General features: G+C 39.8%; 1 protein-coding gene across 10 annotated transcripts in view; it reads right to left on the reverse strand.

The window, feature by feature from the left end:
* EFR3A (EFR3 homolog A) overlaps positions 1-17,901 on the reverse strand; it is a 103,977-nt gene that overhangs the window by 85,806 nt on the left and 270 nt on the right. The window contains exon 1 of one of the 10 annotated variants that reach the window (XM_030938290.1): positions 17,685-17,703. The exons of 4 other annotated variants lie outside the window; for them this stretch is intronic. The gene's annotated coding sequence lies outside the window, so the exon portion shown is untranslated. Of the gene's footprint in view, positions 1-4,708; positions 4,775-10,300; positions 10,320-10,344; positions 10,443-17,684; positions 17,704-17,901 lie in introns of those variants that run through there. 5 more of the 10 variants (XM_030938289.1, XM_030938286.1, XM_030938292.1 and 2 more) reach the window with 5 other exon arrangements.

Below are 17,901 nucleotides of genomic sequence, written 5' to 3' on the forward strand. Positions count from 1 at the left end.
TTAATTTACATCAAAGTTTAATAAATAAGCACAATTTAAAAAATGAAAATGTTGGAAGTAAAAGTCTGTTTCATTTTCATGTCTGATATATATCTGTTATGGATTACATTGTGTCCCTTCAAAATTCATATGTTAAAGTCATAATTTCCAGTGCCTCAGAAAATGACCATATCTAGAGAGAGGGGGGTCTTTGTAGTAGCAATCAAGTTAGGATAAGGCCACTGGGGTAGGTCCTAATCCAGTATGACAAGTATTCTTATAAAAAGGAGAAATTTAGAGACAGACACTCCTAGAGTCAGAACTCCAGGTAGATGGCTATCTAAAAGTCAGGGAGATGCCTGCAACAGATCCTTCCTTCACAGCCCTCACAAAGAACCCACCCTGCCAACACCTTGATTTCAGAGGTCTACCCTCCAGAACAGTGAGACAATAAATATCTGTTGTATAAATCATCCAGTTAGTTGCACTTCGTTACAACAGCTCAGCAAATTTATACACGAAATTCTAATACAAGTGTTTTTCAAAGGCACAAAATCTGGCTTCATGGATATTGTGCAAATACAGTGGGAAACCAGAAGACTTAACCAAATGGCAACAAAATCCAATCTACTCCAGGAATTCCCTGCTCCTATCTATCCCTCATCTACCAGTCTGATTCTTTAAAAATGTATTTAGCAAATATTTGAGCATCCACTAAATTCTAGGTTTGGTCTTATTTAATCCTCAGAATGACCCTATGAGGTAGGTATTGATATTTACACTTTACAAATAGAGAATCAGAAAGACAATAATATCCCCAAGACCATACAACGAGAAGCATAGAGCACAGACCTCTTTAAGGGCCTCTAAAAGCCTGTACTCTCAACACTTTATACACTATACTGCCTTTCTGAGAAAGTTCTTTTCAAAAAAAGTCTGAACTGTCTACTTTGGAGACTAAATCAAGTAGTCAAAACATTGTGCAGCTGCCAAAAAATTATACAATTACTGCCACTGCTCTCCAGAGGTACAAAACTTAAATCAGATGGTAGAGAATGAGGAAGTGACATCCTGCTTGAGAATCTGTCATATTACAAAACTTCCCACTTATAGAAGTTATCTTCTTTTCCTATCATAGGTTACTCTGAGCTAAAAAATGTCCCTAAGAATACAAGAACATGTGAGAAAGAAAAAAGAAGCTTTTATGCTGTTAGAGGGTCCACAGAAGAAGTTCCAGGTAAACTCTCCGCATACCAAGACCACGAGCAAGAGCTACAGGGAGGACTCTGCTGTCCTTGCTACAGGCACATCTTAGGAAATGGGGGAGAGAACGTTTTTAGTTTACAAACTCAACAGCCAAATGGCCATGGCTGTTTAGGGTCTAGAATGTCTTAAAGCTTTTCCACCCACAGTGCACTGTGCACTGAAGTTTCAGCTTACAATAACAAAGCACTCCGGCACAAGTATCACACAACTGACAAGGAAAAGAATGGAAATACTTGTACATAATCTTTTACAAAATTCTAGCAGTAAATCCATCCCCAAGCAAAATCCAGTTTTGAAGCTAAAGCCTATTTTTATTTTGTAAAACTACGGTGAGAATCCTCTGCTGTACTGTAACTTCAGCATGCAGAAAAGTCCATTTACACTTTCCTGCACATATTAAAATGCTTCTCACTACAGTCATCTGATACCGGAAGCTTTCAGGTTTTTAAACTTAAATATAATATATATATAAAATCCAGAAATAGATGTATCTTCCTCACAATTAAAAGGTTAAAAAGAACGGGGATTTCAGAGACTTTTGTTTTCACAAGTCTCCTAATACTTACAAAAGTGTGAGTCCTAATGAACCAAAATCTAGGAAGAAGAAAAGGTGGAGCATCTGAAACTTCACATTTGTTAAAAGTAACCGTCCAGGTGATTTCCCAGGGATTTTAACGTAAAAATCAAGTATCTCCATATCCTTAAAACAGGTAAATTTTTTTTTTTTTTTTGAGACGGAGTCTTGCTCTGTCGCCCAGGCTGGAGGGCAATCTCCGCTCACTGCAAGTTCCGCCTCCCGGGTTCAGGCCATTCTCCTGCCTCAGCCTCCCAAGTAGCTGGGACTATAGGCGCCCGCCACCACGCCCGGCTAATTTTTTGTATTTTTAGTAGAGACGGGATTTCACTGTGTTAGCCAGGATGGTCTCTATTTCCTGACCTTGTGATCTGCCCGCCTTGACCTCCCAAAGTGCTGGGATTACAGGCGTGAGCCACCGCGCCCGGCTAAACAGGTAAATTTTATGGTATGCAAATTATATCTCAAAAAAGCTTTTTAAAAAAATCATTCATTTCCTTCTGTATACTTGCTGTGACCTTAATATGCATTAGTAATACTAAGGTCACAGTTTAAAATTCTACTAGCCTATTGTCCAAAATGAAAAGCTGAATACGGAGGGAAAAAAGATTTAGGGCTTTCCGCAGATTTTTAGCTAAGCTTTTAGAAAAAAGAATCACTGACAAAGGACAGTGTCTGCTTAAACAAAGTAAAGCACCATCGTTTAGAAAAACCCCTAAATCAAAAAATATTAGTTTGCTACCATTATGAGCATAAAGAATCTATCACAGGCACAGACTAGGATCTTTCTTAGCTAACCAAGTTGGTTTGAGTTACTTTAATTAAAAGTCCTCTAAATAATTCACAAATAGGATATGAGTTATCTCAGGCAAAATTTAAAACAGCTTTAAAACCCTAACTACATAAATTTTTTTAAAAAAATTATTTCCTCATTAGTCACAGAGCAACAAAAGTGTTAAATCTGTGGGAGTGTTTGTAACTTCTAAAATTATTTTTAGAGGAAATACATTTAATATACCAACAGCACTGATTCTTCTTATAGATTCCATAACACCCACAGCATCTATGCCATATGTTAGAGATTTTCATTTGAACTGAGATGATTACATTTTCCGATTAAACAGTAACTGAAAAGATAAGTAGCAGTCTAATTACGTATCTAAATAAAATATATTTTAAGTGATTTCTCTATCCAACATTTGAAGATAGCAACACATAACACAGGATTTGCTGAGCAGGACTAGTTAAGTAAAATGTTCAATTAAAAAATTATTCTACTAATGTAAACATTCAAAGTTCAATGCCTGATATATTCTCTCCAATCTTCCAACTAAAACCAAGAAACCCTAAACATTTTATACTCACTCTATACATTAAATTACAATAACACAAAGTCAAAAGCCTGAGACTTCTTTAAATTTTAACCTATTCTTTTTTTTTTTTTTTTTTTTTTTGAGACAGTCTCACTCTGTCACCCAGGCTGGAGTGCAGTGGTGTGATCTCGGCTCACTGCAACCTCCACCTTCCTGCTTCAGCCTCCTGAGTAGCTGGAATTACAGGCACGCGCCACCACACCCAGTTAATTTTTGCATTTTTAGTAGAGACGGGTTTCACCATGTTGGTCAGGCTTGTCTCAACTTCTTGACCTTGTGATCTGCCCACCTTTGCCTCCCAAAGTGCTGGGATTACAGGAGTGAGCCACTGCACCAGGCCCCTATTCTTTTAATTTATCACAAACACACAGTGTGGTCACAACGCGAACAAGGTATTTTTATGTTAATCATATGCCTCTAAGAAGAAAATAAAATCTTTTCTAACCAATATTCTTAAATGGCTCATAAACCAAAATCTGATGCTACCCTAAGAATTCAATGTATTACCAACTGACAAAATTACCTCAAGTTCAAACTAAGGGTTACTACTACTGATGCACTGGGAAAAAGACAAACCAACCAGTTTTTCTGTAGCATTACACACAAAGAACCTGGAAATCTGTATATATTTGTAGAATTCATTTTATTACTGAAACTATAAAAATAAACTTAATTTACTCTTACAAATTAAAAGAATCAATAGAAAATTATCTCATCTCTATGCAAATACTTAAAAGTGTTTAGCAGGGTAGAATTACTGTGCAATTTTAGATGAAAAAATTAAGAATGGTTGAAACAACTGCCAATTTTGGCAAAAGCAAAGCATCCAAACCACACTATCATACTCAGTCCTCTCTAATCTTCTCTGAACCACTGTACAAAATACTTTTAAAATTGTTCATCCCCTAATCAGCAGGTTGCTGTACTCTTATCAGGACACGCTGAACAATATTTCTATGTTGCTGAAAAGAGAGAATAGAGCCTGTTTACTGTGTCAGACCAAGTAGATACCCAGAAATCAATGGATGCGGAGGAAAGGAGAACAGTATTCACTGTATAAGCGGAAAGAAATCTTACTGAAAACTCCAAGAGCTGACTGATACTCTCAGGTAACAGCTCAAGTCTCTAACGTCCTTTAGTTCCTTGTGTGAATAAAGCAGTTTCCCAGCAACTCTGCATAAGCATTACATCTGCTGCCTGCAAATCATTCAGTTGTTTCACAAATACACATTATTATGATTCTCAAGATGGCAAGGGGTTGATAAATTACTAACAGTTTAGTTCTATATTATTTATTTTAGCTCACATATATGGAGCCACCCTAATTTCTACTTGCAAACTGCACAATTTACAGTTTACATCCTCTCACCCAATTATAATTTGACAATCACCTCCCCCAGCTAGGAAGCTGTGAAAAGATAGTTAAGGCCAGACGTATAGGACAGAACTGCCATGGATGAGACACAACAATTGTATTTAAGTCCTAAAGCTTAAAAAAAATTGTTTCATAAATTACCTTTATTGTCATCGTAGCAGATCAAACTGTAAGACACTGTCCAGTGTTTCTGTTTCTTGCTACATTGGAATATTCAAATGCTACTAAAAATAAGTGTGAGTCATTTGAGTCTTGCATAACTCTCATCCTGCAAACATTTGTTGCAATGGTATTTGTTTAAAAAATGACCCACCTGCTCCCTCTTCGGTTCTTGTGCCTCACTCCATCTTGAAATAAGCATGTTCCTCAAGAGTTTGCCTTCAGCTTCTTTAGCCTCTATACAACCTATCCTTTTGTAATTTTATGCACTATTATTCCTACAAACATAACCTGAATGTCTTTAAGGCACTATACTCATCATATCCTAAAATGGACTCATCTTCCATCTCGATTTCCCCGAACTGCTCCTCCTCCAAAAAGTCCCTGTAGCAAACCAGAACCATTCACCCATATGATAAAGCCAGAAACCTGAGTAAATCCTTACTCCCCTTTCTCCCTCAATCCTTTGATCCAATTAATCCTATCAACTGTATTTCCTCAAAAGTGTTCACATTTGTTCACTGCAGTCCTTCCTACAACCACTATCCAAGTCCAAACCCCACCAATTAGACTACTGTATTTTAATAACCTCTAACTGCTCTCCCTCCAGCCTCACTTACATGTTTACATAGCAACTTGTGTTTCTTTTTTTAGTAACATCTATTACATTTCTTTGATTCACTCTATAAACATACATTGAATGTGTGCCATGGTCCAGACACTATACCAAAACTACCAACACAGCAGTAAAGGAAAGAAATCACAGGCCCTCTAAAGCTCTCTGTCTCATCAGTGTAACTACGTGCTGCGCACCTTTCTTCCCCATCAGACCAAGCTCCATGAGGGCAGGGATGACGTCCCTGTTGGTGTCCATATGTCCTGTATGAGGATACCACTGTATCCTCAGTGTCTAGCATAATAAATGACACACAGCATTCAATAAATGTGAATAAAAGACAAAATTACCACACGCATGTGTGCACACATACACAGCCTTAAATTCTTCACCTTCCCTAGCACTACTGTCTCACTTACACTGCTTAATGGTTATTTCCACCTGCATAACTCATCTCAAACATTTTCCCCAAATCAGCATTTCTCCTTTGACCACTGTATCTGTAGCATACTTTAAGGCACTCAGGTTTAGAAAGCTGTCCTCCACTCATCTTCCCCTTGCTCTCTTCTTCCAATCAGAGGTGCAGTTTCTCCCTTGGGCCCCCACTGGCACCACTCTAATCGCACTTGCCATTCTCTGTGTTATAGCAATTTATACCCTTCTATAAATAAGGTAAACTTTTTGAAGCTAGGGACTGCTTCATTCATTTCTGTATTCTCCAGCCAGCACTGCCTTACAAATGTAAGCCCAAAACTATTTGCTAAGAGAAATCCAATAGGACAACAAGAAAAACTGAAAGAACATTTGTGAATCTAGGAACATACTGACAGTACCTATGACTGAAATGACTGCAAGAAGAGATTATAAAATCTCCAATCTTGGACAGCATGAGAGCAAAACAGGTGAGGCACTATCAGCTAAATAGCTTTTATTTTTGCCTCTAGGTTCCCGAGCTACTGATTATAAAACAGCTTAAATTCTTGTCAGAGGGCATATTCTAATATCTAATACTATAAACCTCAAACTTTTTAAAAGTAGCCAACATTATTTCCCTACTGAAACCAAATGCAGAATGTCACAAATAAAAGAGATAAAAATAAAGCTGCTCCACTATTCACAACAGCAAAGACATAGAATCAACCTAAATACCTATCAATGACAGACTGGATAAAGAAAATATGGTGTATATATACCATGGAATACTATGCAGCCACAATACAGAAGAAGATCATGTCTTTTGTGGGAGCAGATGGAGCTGGAGGCTATTATCATTAGCAAACTAACACAGGAACAGAAAACCAAACACCACGTTCTTATTTATAAGTGGGAGCCAAATGATGAGAACTCACGGACACAAAGAAGGGAACAACAGACACTGGGGCCTACTTAAGGGTGGCGGGTGGGAAAAGGGAGAGGAGCAGAAAAAATAACTACTGGGTGCTAGGCTAAGTACCTGGGTGCAATAATATTACCACAATACCATAATACTACAACAATCCCTTGTGACACGAGTTTACCTATTAACTAACCTGTAAATGTGCCCATGAACCTAAAATAAAAGTTAAAAAAAAAAATAGAGCTGCTCCAGCTGAAGGTGGTCAGATAGAGAGAGCCACCTGCACAGTCTTGTCGGGATCCTTCCCATACAACAGTCCTTATTATGATTTGTGGAAGAAATCTTGAAAATCTGGCTCTAAAGGCAGTTCAAGCTTCCCTTGGGCCACCCTCACTGACTGTATGCATCAAGGTGGGTCAAGAGCAACAAGGAATCCTCAGGAACCAACAATGAGGATGCTGTGCCAGGGAAGGAGCTTCTGTATAGGTATTAGAGATAGAACTGTCCTGGGGCAGATACCCCCACCATTGGAAGACCAAACAAAGAAGCAAGATGGAACTAAGGGAAAAGGGGTCATGACAAGTCACTTAAGTCTGCTTCCAATTTGAGTTGTGAAATGAAAAGTAATCGGACCTCTGAAATTCACAAACTCCAGCCCAGCTAAGAAAACAGGAGAAGTCATAGGGACTTAGAGCCAGAATCTTAGGTGTTATATACATTTGCCCAGAGTGTCCTCACCGCTGTAGATGCCCTTCCAGAGCCAGCTGCAGCAGATGGTGGATGATAATGCAAGAACTGATAACCTGCTTATTCCAACAACATGTTCATAAAGCATTACCACCTCTAAAGCACAGTTACGCAAATTCTATTGCACCTAAATATCCGTAGGAGATATAATCTTCTCCATTTAGTGGGTTAAAAAGCTAATAAAATTATTTTTAATTAAGTTAATAAAACAATCCCAGTCAGATGTCATAAATGGGCCATTCCTTTAGCGTGGCACAGTACCTTCTGCAAAGTTTATGAGATTCCAGGAATTGACAATGCCAGTCTTGGACACCTTACATTTCACTTGGCTCATCAGGAGTGAAATTCATTTAAAGTTAACTGTAACCACAGCAAGGGAACTTGGTAGTTAATTGCCAAGACAGCTGTTCAAGAACACCAATTAAATAGCGGGGATGTGAAGAACACTTAGCATTATCCAGAAAACTACTGCGGCAGAAATACCCTGGAGTTCAGGTAATAACAATAAAAAGGTACAGCTGAATAACTCACCAACTAAGAATAAAAACAAAAGTAGCATTTAGGAGGACAGAATTCCTCTTAAAGACCACAAAGCAAATGGCTTAACGCCTAATTTAAGAATACAGAAAACTCTTGATTCAGAAGTAAAATTAAAAAACAAAACAAAACCTGACTAGTGTTTCCTTCCTCCATAAAAATTAGAATCACACTATCTATATACACCTAAAGTCAAAGAGCAAGAAATACATATGCAAAAGGGAGAAGACGATACTCTATATGGAAAGAAGAAAAATACTAGTTCCCGTTTGCTTTAGAATATACTTGAGAGCTGCCTCATTTCAAGAGCTGAATAAACCTGGCAAATACACATGATGAGAGAATTTTGACAAGTCTGACATATTAATCATAGGAGGAATTGCCAACATTCATTTCGTGAGCATAATTCCCTATAACTGTATTCAATTCAACTCTACAACACAAGATCATTCAAAAAAAAAAGAAAGAAAAAAAAAAACCTGCCAGTTCCCAATAAACTGAACCCCACATCATGACTCATCTCAACGTTTCACGTTTTCATGATTTAAACCACCACTTAATAAGGCAGAAATTATTTCCTCCTCTTCCTTTCAAAAAAAAAAAAAAAAAAATACAAGTGATAAGAAAAAAGCCCCATTCCTATTCCTGAACAATATAATCCGCCAATGCCTGCTCAAAGTCGTTCACAGATTTTTACATGACAGCAATCAGACAGCTAATGCACTGTTTTCCTAACCCACTATGGTCAAAACTACTAGACCGGTAACTCAAAGTTCTTTTCTGCAGGCTAAAGAAAAACCAGTTCAATGCAGCATTTTAACATGTCATTTCAAGGTTTTGAAAAAAACTATAAAAAGTTTTATAAAATGTTGAATTATAAAAATGTCGAAAAAATTATGTTAAGCTGTAAAAACATCTTAAGAATCTTCTTCTCTGCTTGTAGAATGCTAACTATAGAAGGAAAACACAAATTATAGAGAAGAAAAACGATAGATCCCCTAAGTGAAATTACTGTGTCAATAGTTTAAGAATCATTTGCGTATTTGATAATATAGTGCTATAATGCTTTCCAAAAATGCTGTACCAATTTAAACTTCTGCCTTTTCTACTGTACTTCGCTGCCTCTGCATGTTATTGTTAAGTCTTTTGGTAATCTAAGAGACCAAAAATATATTCCAACCACTTCGTAGTATTCATAGTATTTTGCTTTCAGATTTGTACAAATGCTGTAAATAATAATTTTTTTCCTATTTGATATTAATTTTGAATCCTTCTTCATACTGTCAGCCATGGTTTCTATCATGCTCATCTCCCACCCCTTCCATGTGCCATGCAGATTATAGGAAGTACGTAGCTGTGAGCACACCCACCCAGGATTCAGATGAGCTGGGTGCTAGTACCACACCATTACCTAGCTGAATGACACAGTTAACTTATTGCTGGGCCTCAGAAAACATACTCCAAAATGAAGGCCTCAAAATCAAGTTTTTCTCTGATCTTCTCCTGCCTTCCTGTCTCTCAGTCCCATTTTCTCCCAAGGCTAGCTATAGAAACCAGAATCACTCTTCCCCAAGGTGGGTTACAAAAACCAGAATCCTTTTTCCCCAAACCCAGTCATAAAACTGAAAAATATTACTCTAACTTTCCCTCGGTCTTTCTGTGTAAAAACTGATCATAAAGAAATTACCTGACCTATCTTGTTTGACTGTGGGTCACAAGACCCCAAGCCAGACAGGTTCCTGCCCCATACCCAGAAGAAAGGAATGCATGCTCAGAGAATCCCAGAAAAATCTAGATGGGCCTTGCTGAGTTTCCCCACTCAGTCTGTTAACATTAGATCATCCATATTTTGGCCAATATTTCTATACAATGTACATACTTTGTTGAACTTAAGCATACAAATGGGCATTTTCCCCTGTATCTTTGGGTCTTCACTCTGAAGGCGCCCGTGTGTATATACATTACATAAATTTGTATGCCTTTTCTTCAATTAATCTGCCTTCTGTCAGTTGATTTTTCAGTGAACCTTCAGAGGGCAAAGGGGAACTTTTCCCTTGGCCTCAAAATTATTTTGGTTTCACTTTCCCCTTAATGATTGGATAAAACAGCCTTTTAAGTTCAAATTCTATTCAATTTCATTTTTCCGTCTGGTGATCCTGCAATTCTTAAACTAACTCTCTTCATAGATATCAATTTTAGAAAAGCCTTACTGAATATCCATCTATATATTATATAATACTTTAAAGATTTCAATAGGCTAACAGAGAAGGTAAGAAAAAACAAGATAATGTTAAAAGGTTAGGGAGAAAACAGACAAAAAAGTAGAAAAAAGACATACTTATATTGGCATCATATATTTGGCAAATGATATTCTTCCACAACCTGAGTTAGGGTCCTTTTCTCAGAGAACTGCCACCGTGGTGATTCACTTCATTTTTCCATCTTAGTATGCCTTTGAGTTTCTTCAAATTATATGCAAAACTTTGGGCAAGAATCTGCATTTTTTGGGGGAAGAATAATCATGGCTTTCATCAGATTCTCAAAAGGGTTCATTTAGCAAAAAAAACTGAAGACTCCTTAACCTAGACAAACGACTCATGTTCTATCTTCCGGTCCACCCTTTCTTCTCTGAAGCAGTTGGGGGCCATATTGGGATTTTCTGTGCCCTCCTCTTTATTTCTGAGACTGTCTGGGACCCCTTTCCTTCAATGGTACCAATAAAAACCTCTCTACTCCCACTATAGGATGAAGATTCATTCACTGCAATCCCTCTCACAACAGACACACTGCAAATGATAACTGGATCATTCCACACCAGAGTTGAGCCATGTAATGAGTAAAATGTGGTTTCATCCTAAAAATCAGTATCTTATTTGACCCATTAAAAAAGGGCCCCTGCCCTGCAAAACACAGAGGACTGTCTCTCCTTTTACAGGAGTGTGTGGGGGTGGGACAGTGCATGCGGTAGTGATAACTGAAAATCACTGCCCTAGAAAACCAGAGAATGTCTGGGCACGGTGGCTCACGCCTGTAATCCCAGCACTTTGGGAGGCTGAGGCGTGCAGACTGCTTGAGCTCAGGAGTTCAAGACCATGCTGGGCAACATGGCGAAAGCCCATCTCTACTCAAATACAAAACAATTAGCTAGGCGTGGTGGCACACACCTGTAGTCCCAGCTATTCAGGAGGCTGAGGCAGGAGAATAGCTTGAGACCAGGAGGCGGAGGTTGCAGTGAGCTGAGATCGCACCACTGCACTCCAGCTTGGTCTAGACTGAGACTCCATCTCAAAACACCAGAGAAAGATGGCTGCAGCTGTTTTTGCTTCAAGTTTCCCATTCCATGACACCTAAAGTTGGGAGTATAAGCAGACTGAGTTCCCCAGAAAGTTGGGCTTCCTTCCACCTTCCATCTGTCCAGCTACTCAGCTAGTATAGTTCTGGGAGGTGCTTAGAACTAACTATCTAGAAATCCTGAGATGGAAGACTACAGTACCAAAGGAGGGAACCTGCTCACCCTGGCTTCCTGAAGGTAACTGACAGTCAATCCCAGGTCAGGGTCCGGCAAGACTCTGCTGTACCCCAACAAACTGCTACTGACTGGATCAAGCCTACAAGCTACTTGGACCTCTGCACTGAGAAGGCAATGTCTGTGGAGCAGTCTGGGGACCCTGCATGGGAAAGCAGGTCAGACTGCGGGCATAGTATGATCTATAACATTTAAATATTTAAACCAGTGGTTCTCAACCAGGAACAATTTTGTCCCCCAGAGGACATTTAGCAATGTCTAGAGACACTGTTGGTTGTCACAAGCTTGGGGCAGGAAGGTTACTCCTGGCCTCCAGTTGGTAGAGGCCAAGGATGCTGTTAAATGTCCTATAGTGCATAGGACAGCCCCTAAAACCCTAAACCTGTCCCAGACATCAATAGTGTAAAGACTGAAAACCCCTAATTTAAACTATGATTTGCAGACCTCCATTTGTATTCTTGTCTCAGACCTCAAGTATGGTACAGACAGGCCTGCAAAGAACACAATCACAAACTATATACATATATTTTTTCCTTTTTAGAGACAGGTCTTACTCTGTTGCCCAGGCTGGAGTACAGTGGTGAGATCATAGCTCATTGCAGCCTCAGCCTCCTGGGCTCAAACAATCCTCCTGCCTCAGTCTCCAAGTAGCTAGGACTACAGCAAGTAACACCATACTGTGGGGAAAAGAAAGAGAGATCAGCCTGTTACTGTGTCTATATAGAAGTAGACATAAGAGACTCCATTTGGTTCTGTATTTGAGATGCTGTTAATCTGTGACCCTACCCCCAACTTTGTCCTTGCAAGAGACATGTGCTGTGGTGACTCAAGGTTTAAAGGATTTTGGGTTGTGCAGGATGTGTCTTTTGTTAAACAAGTGCCTGAAGGCAGCTTGCTGGTTAAAAATCCTGCCCGTCCCTGGGCAATGGAACATCTCCGTGTAAAACCGATTCTATGCTTTGTTTACTGAGCAAGGAGAAAAACGCCTTTAGGAACAAGGTGGGACTTGCTGGAGCAATGCTGCTAAAAGGTTTATGGAGAGTTTGCATATGCATCTCAAGGCACAGCATTTGCCTTTAAACTTATTCATGTCACAGGGATTTTTGTTCATATGTCTTACTGCTGATTTCCTCCCTACAATGATCCTATTGTCCAGCCACTCCCTTATGTTTAAGATGGTAAAGGTAATTATCAATAAATACGAAGGGAACTCAGAGACCGGCATGGGTCCTCTGTAAGCTGAGTGCCGGTCCCCTGGACCCCGCTTTTCTTTCTCTATACTTGGTCTCTGTCTTCTTTTCTCAAGTCTCTCATTCCACCTAACGAGAAACACCCACAGATGTGGAGGGGCAGGCCACCCCTTCACCATACCTGACTAACTTTTCATTTTTCTATAGAGGCAGGGTCTAAGTTGCCCAGGCTGGTCTAGAACTCTTGGCCAAAAGCAATCCTCTTTTCTTGGCCTCCCAAAGTACTGGGGTCACAGGTGTGAGCCACTGCGCCTCGCCAAATTATAAAACTTTTATAACACTATCTTTATGGGAAAAAAAAAAAAGTTCCAGTTATGGTATCCAGAGAATAACTTATCTGACTCCAGTTACAATTGAATCCATTCTACATATAGGCCAGAAGGGTGTGGGGGAGCAAGGTGGATGAAGAGAGGTGGGTTAATAGGTAAATCATACAGTCAGATGGAGTAAGTTCTAACGTCTGATAACAGAGGAGGATGACTATAGTTAACAACAATGTACTGTATATTTCAAAGTAGCTAGAAGAGAGGACTTGAAATGTTCCCAACACACAGAAATGATGGATACCCTAAATACCCTGACCTTATTACACACTGTATGAATTTAACAAAATATCACATGTACCCTACTCCATAAATGTGAAAATATTATGTATCAATTTAAAAATTTTTTAAAGATTCAATTATTAATTTATTCAACATTTACCAAGCACCTATTATATAACCAGGCACAGTGTTCAGCAAAAGTGACAGTGTTAAACTGATGGGATCCCATTCAACTCCTGTCTGGCGATGGGATCCCATTCAACTCCTGTCTGGCTCAGAGCACTATAGTATGAAAAAAGAGCTGGGACTTAGAGGTCAGACCCATCTAGTTGCAATCCCAGCTCTACCACTTATTGTCATTAGGAATGTTACTTACCTTTTCTGAACTTTAATCTCTCTATCTTCTAAAACAAGTCAAATAGGGCCTCCCTCAAAGTGCAAGAGTTAAATAAGATAGATCAGGTAAAGCACAAAGCATACTGCCTAGCACACAATCAGTATTCAATAATTACTTCCTATTACTAATAGCATAGCAAACTGTAAGTCTTCATAAAGCAATCAAGAAGTTGGAAACTGCTACTAGGCCTATAAAAAAGCCACTATAACTGCGATTGTGAGAGCACAGAAACCCCTCAAATGGCCGGGAGTGGTGGCTCATGCCTGTAATCCCAGCACTTTGGGAGGCCAAGGCGGGGAGATCATGAGGTCAGGAGATTGAGACCATCCTGGCTAACATGGTGAAACTCCATCTCTACTAAAAACACAAAAAATTAGCCAGGCGTGGTGGCACATGCCTGTAGTCCCAGCTACTTGGGAGGCTGAGGCAGGAGAATTGCTTGAACCCGGGATTTGGAGGCTGCAGTGAGCAGAGATCGTGCCACTGCACTCCAGCCTGGGCGACAGAGCAAGACTCTGTCTCAAGAAAAACAAAAACCTCAAATTCTGGCTTTCTCTTTCTCCAGCATTATCTCCTACTACCTACATAATCTTTAATGTAGCTCCATGTCCCCATGAGTGGGGACAGACTGAAAGAAGAGATCTGGGCAGCAAACAGGGCAGTGTCAAGCCAAAGGTCACTGCAAAAAAGAAAATTCATCAGCTACAGCTCTGGCAGGACACATAGGTGGTGGACAGAAGAAGGGAGGAAGGAAGGAGATGGGAGGGGAAGGAAGAAGGAAGCAAGGGGACAACTAGGAAAGGGGGGAAGAGGGGAAAAGAGGAGAGAAAGAATGAGAATATGAATGAACACAAAAGGCTAATAATCCAGTAATACAAAAGCGTAGGCCAAGTTTGCATGTAATGTGTCTCTAAAAGGAAAACACTTCAATCAGCACTTTTACAACTCATTCTGCATTTCTTTCATAAAAATGAATTTAAAAATAAGTTAAATATCATCAGCGTCATCAAAAGTAAAACAAACATGGAGTAACCATATTATTACTACAGCCTGAGAAATTTGCCTAGACATCAACGTCAGTACCTAAACGAGAAAAGAAAGCATTCAACACACATAATCACTCAAAGTACATCATAGTTTAACAGCAAACAATATTTGAGAGTTTTGGTTTTCTCTAGAAAATATAGAATAAATTCTCATATAAAATAAAAGAGCACATTTTACTGGACCTGTTTTGAGGCAAAATATCTGTGACCTCAGGAGCTACTTTCACATAAGGAGTTTACTAAAAGTTTAAGTTCGTGTCTATGTAAACAAGAATCTACTTAGCACACCAGTGGGATCCACAGCTTTTCCCAAGATTTCTGTCACAGGATGGAAGCAAAGGCATTCTTTTAAGTTCACGGAATGATTTAAATTTTGAACAAGCTTACATTTGTCTTAAAGTAACACAAGGGGAAAAAAAGGCTAAACTATCATCAATTTAGTGCTACAGAAAAATTAATGTTACTGTGCTCGCTGTGGTTACTGATTACAGGGTCCAGTTCTGTGTTTAAGTCATGGTTTTACTCCATGGAAAATCACAGAAGGCTCAGCTTACCGATACACAAAATAAAATGATTAAGAAGCTTTAACAGTCCTTCCAACTCACATTCCGATTCAGAGTTTGAGAATCTTTAAAATAGAATGCTTCTTCATGGTCCTTTGAATGGAGAATGAAATAAAGGCCTCTAGAAAAATGACGTGTCAAATTATAGGTTTACAGGTTTGAAATAGCATTCAGTGACATAGTTTTGAAATCTGTGCCTAAGGATTGTTTCAGACTACAGGCTTGTAACACGACCACAAAATTGTTTCTGTGTCCTGGCAGTTTTCTGTCAGGCATCCTTCCAGGTGGTTGCTTTCTCAAAGAGTCTATGGATCTCCAAAATAATTCCAGTGAAGTGGCTGTTAATATTCATGAGATATATCATTGCTTAGCCAGTGGGCTTACTGCATGCTCCACTGGATTCTAGTTATTAACAACAGTTTCAATGGAGTACCAATATTCCAAATAAGCAACAAAATAGCAAAAGTCGAATAATTCTATGACTTACAGCAAGGGTTGCTCTCAGAATTGGAGAGTCTGAGAGACCATAGTGACCACCTCCAACCCTTGCTTTTAATTAAAACTCTTATGGATTAACTGGCCTGGGCTTATCACTGAGCCTCTCAACCATTTAACATTAAAACCACCAATCAAACAAAAACACTTAGCTTATCTGAGCATAGTTTTCCTCCTAAGAGCTGTGAACTTCCTCCTAAATTCCCTCAGAGAATAACAATTGTGCCATCTCTGTGTTGGATATATATTCTACAAACAGAATTTCAAAGAGATATTCTTGTCCACTGCACTATCCCAGCAATTCTGGCAGCTGTGACAGCCAAAGAAGAGAAAAGGCAAATATGAGCACTACGCACCTCACACGGGTACCCCCAGTCAATCCACAGCACACCTCTATTCAGTCATAAAAAACGTACCATGACAAATATTAACAATGACAGATAAAGCAAACATTAAACTTGGCTTCCGGTCAGGGTGTGAAATCTGCATTCTTAAATATGCAAACTCCACCATGGCCCATTCTAAAATCATTTTGCAGAGTAAACTAAACATTTGAAAAGAAACAAGTTTACTATATCCACTCTATGAAGCTAGATAACCCTAGAACATAACTAAAAATTTTATTTCACAGGATAATTTTGGCATGTTACCAATCAATTCTACTGGAAGCCTCAACTTTCAATAAGTGCTTACCTCCTCCCTTTTGGTTTCTCAGAAAATAAAAGATGAGCACAGCGTTAATCTCAAATATTCACTGAATAACGTGAACATGAATTTAGAATAAACCGGCAATAACAATGAAGATGATTGTAAATGATACTCCTCCAGCCAAAAGGAATAAAACAAATATAAACTGGACATATTTACTGGATACAAAGTCCAAGAACGTGAGTTAAGGACACACAGTAGTGTGTCAAGAAAACAAAATCCACAGTACCCACGTATGTATGAGGAGTTAAAAGTAATCTCTACATCAGGACTAAAGATCTGCCACAGGAAAATCTTTAAATCTCAAGAAGATATTTAAATATCTTTAGTATCAATTTAAATTTAACATCCTTAAACATCAAGAAAACATCAATCTTTCTAATATGAAGAAATAACTCATCTTTTCCCACCACTAGACGAAACGGCATTTGAGACTGACCTGGAAATTCAGTGTCCCATATGGCTACAAAAATAAGGACAACTAGAAGTAGTTATGAATTCTAGGAAATATATTCACAAGTATGTGAAGAGTCTACGGTATCGCACACTTAGTCAAAAGAGTCCTACTTGAATTCTCAAATCAATGACCAAGCTGCTTCCTCTCTACCCAAGATCAGGAGCTTCCCTAGTTTGCACATATACATATTGACCAGTGGATATAAAGTCACACTGCGATTATCTGGGTCATTTTAAAATAGGTCATTAGTAGTATTGTAGTATCGCGTCTGTCTAAAAATCCTCCAAGACGGAGTGACTTTTAAACTTTGGGGTGCCTTGGTAACCCCAGGGACGCTTATTAGATGTGCAGACTCCGGGGCCCAAACTCCAGACTCTAATTCCATGGGACTAGGGAGGGGCCCGAAACCAGCATTTTTAATCATCTGCCCGGGTGAACCCGAAGTGTGGTCCAAAAAGCCACACTCGAGGCGCCTCTGCCTAACAAGCTCCACAGAGAGCGCCGACTTCAGCCGCCCCGGCCACGATACGGACGCCGTTAGGCTGTCAGGGGTCTGTCTGGGGGCCGCGGGAAGGGGCTCGGGGCCGGCGCGTCAGCTAGCGACATCCGGCCCCTGAAGTGAGAAGGGACTGACAACGGCACCGCAGTTATTTTCAGTATTTCCATAAAGTCCCACAAAGCCGTGTGGCCGTGGGAAAAGGGCTTTAACTTTGAAATCCCACGGGTCTAGGTTACCACCAGCTCTGCCGCCTCCTAACAGCGCGTCCCAGCAGTTCCCTTAACGTTCGGGCCTCAGTTTCCCGATCCGTGCAACGGGCTCACGCCATCCCCGGAAGGCTGAGCGGAAACGAAACTAACTCCGCCGCTCGCAGGCACTTCCTGGCTCTGCTCAGCGCGGCCCAGCCTCCCCAGTCGCCCCAGGAGGACGACCCGGCCCAAGCGCGTCGCGCAG

Source organism: Rhinopithecus roxellana, chromosome 9, assembly GCF_007565055.1.
Source record: "Rhinopithecus roxellana isolate Shanxi Qingling chromosome 9, ASM756505v1, whole genome shotgun sequence".
NCBI classification, from domain to species: Eukaryota; Metazoa; Chordata; class Mammalia; order Primates; family Cercopithecidae; genus Rhinopithecus; species Rhinopithecus roxellana.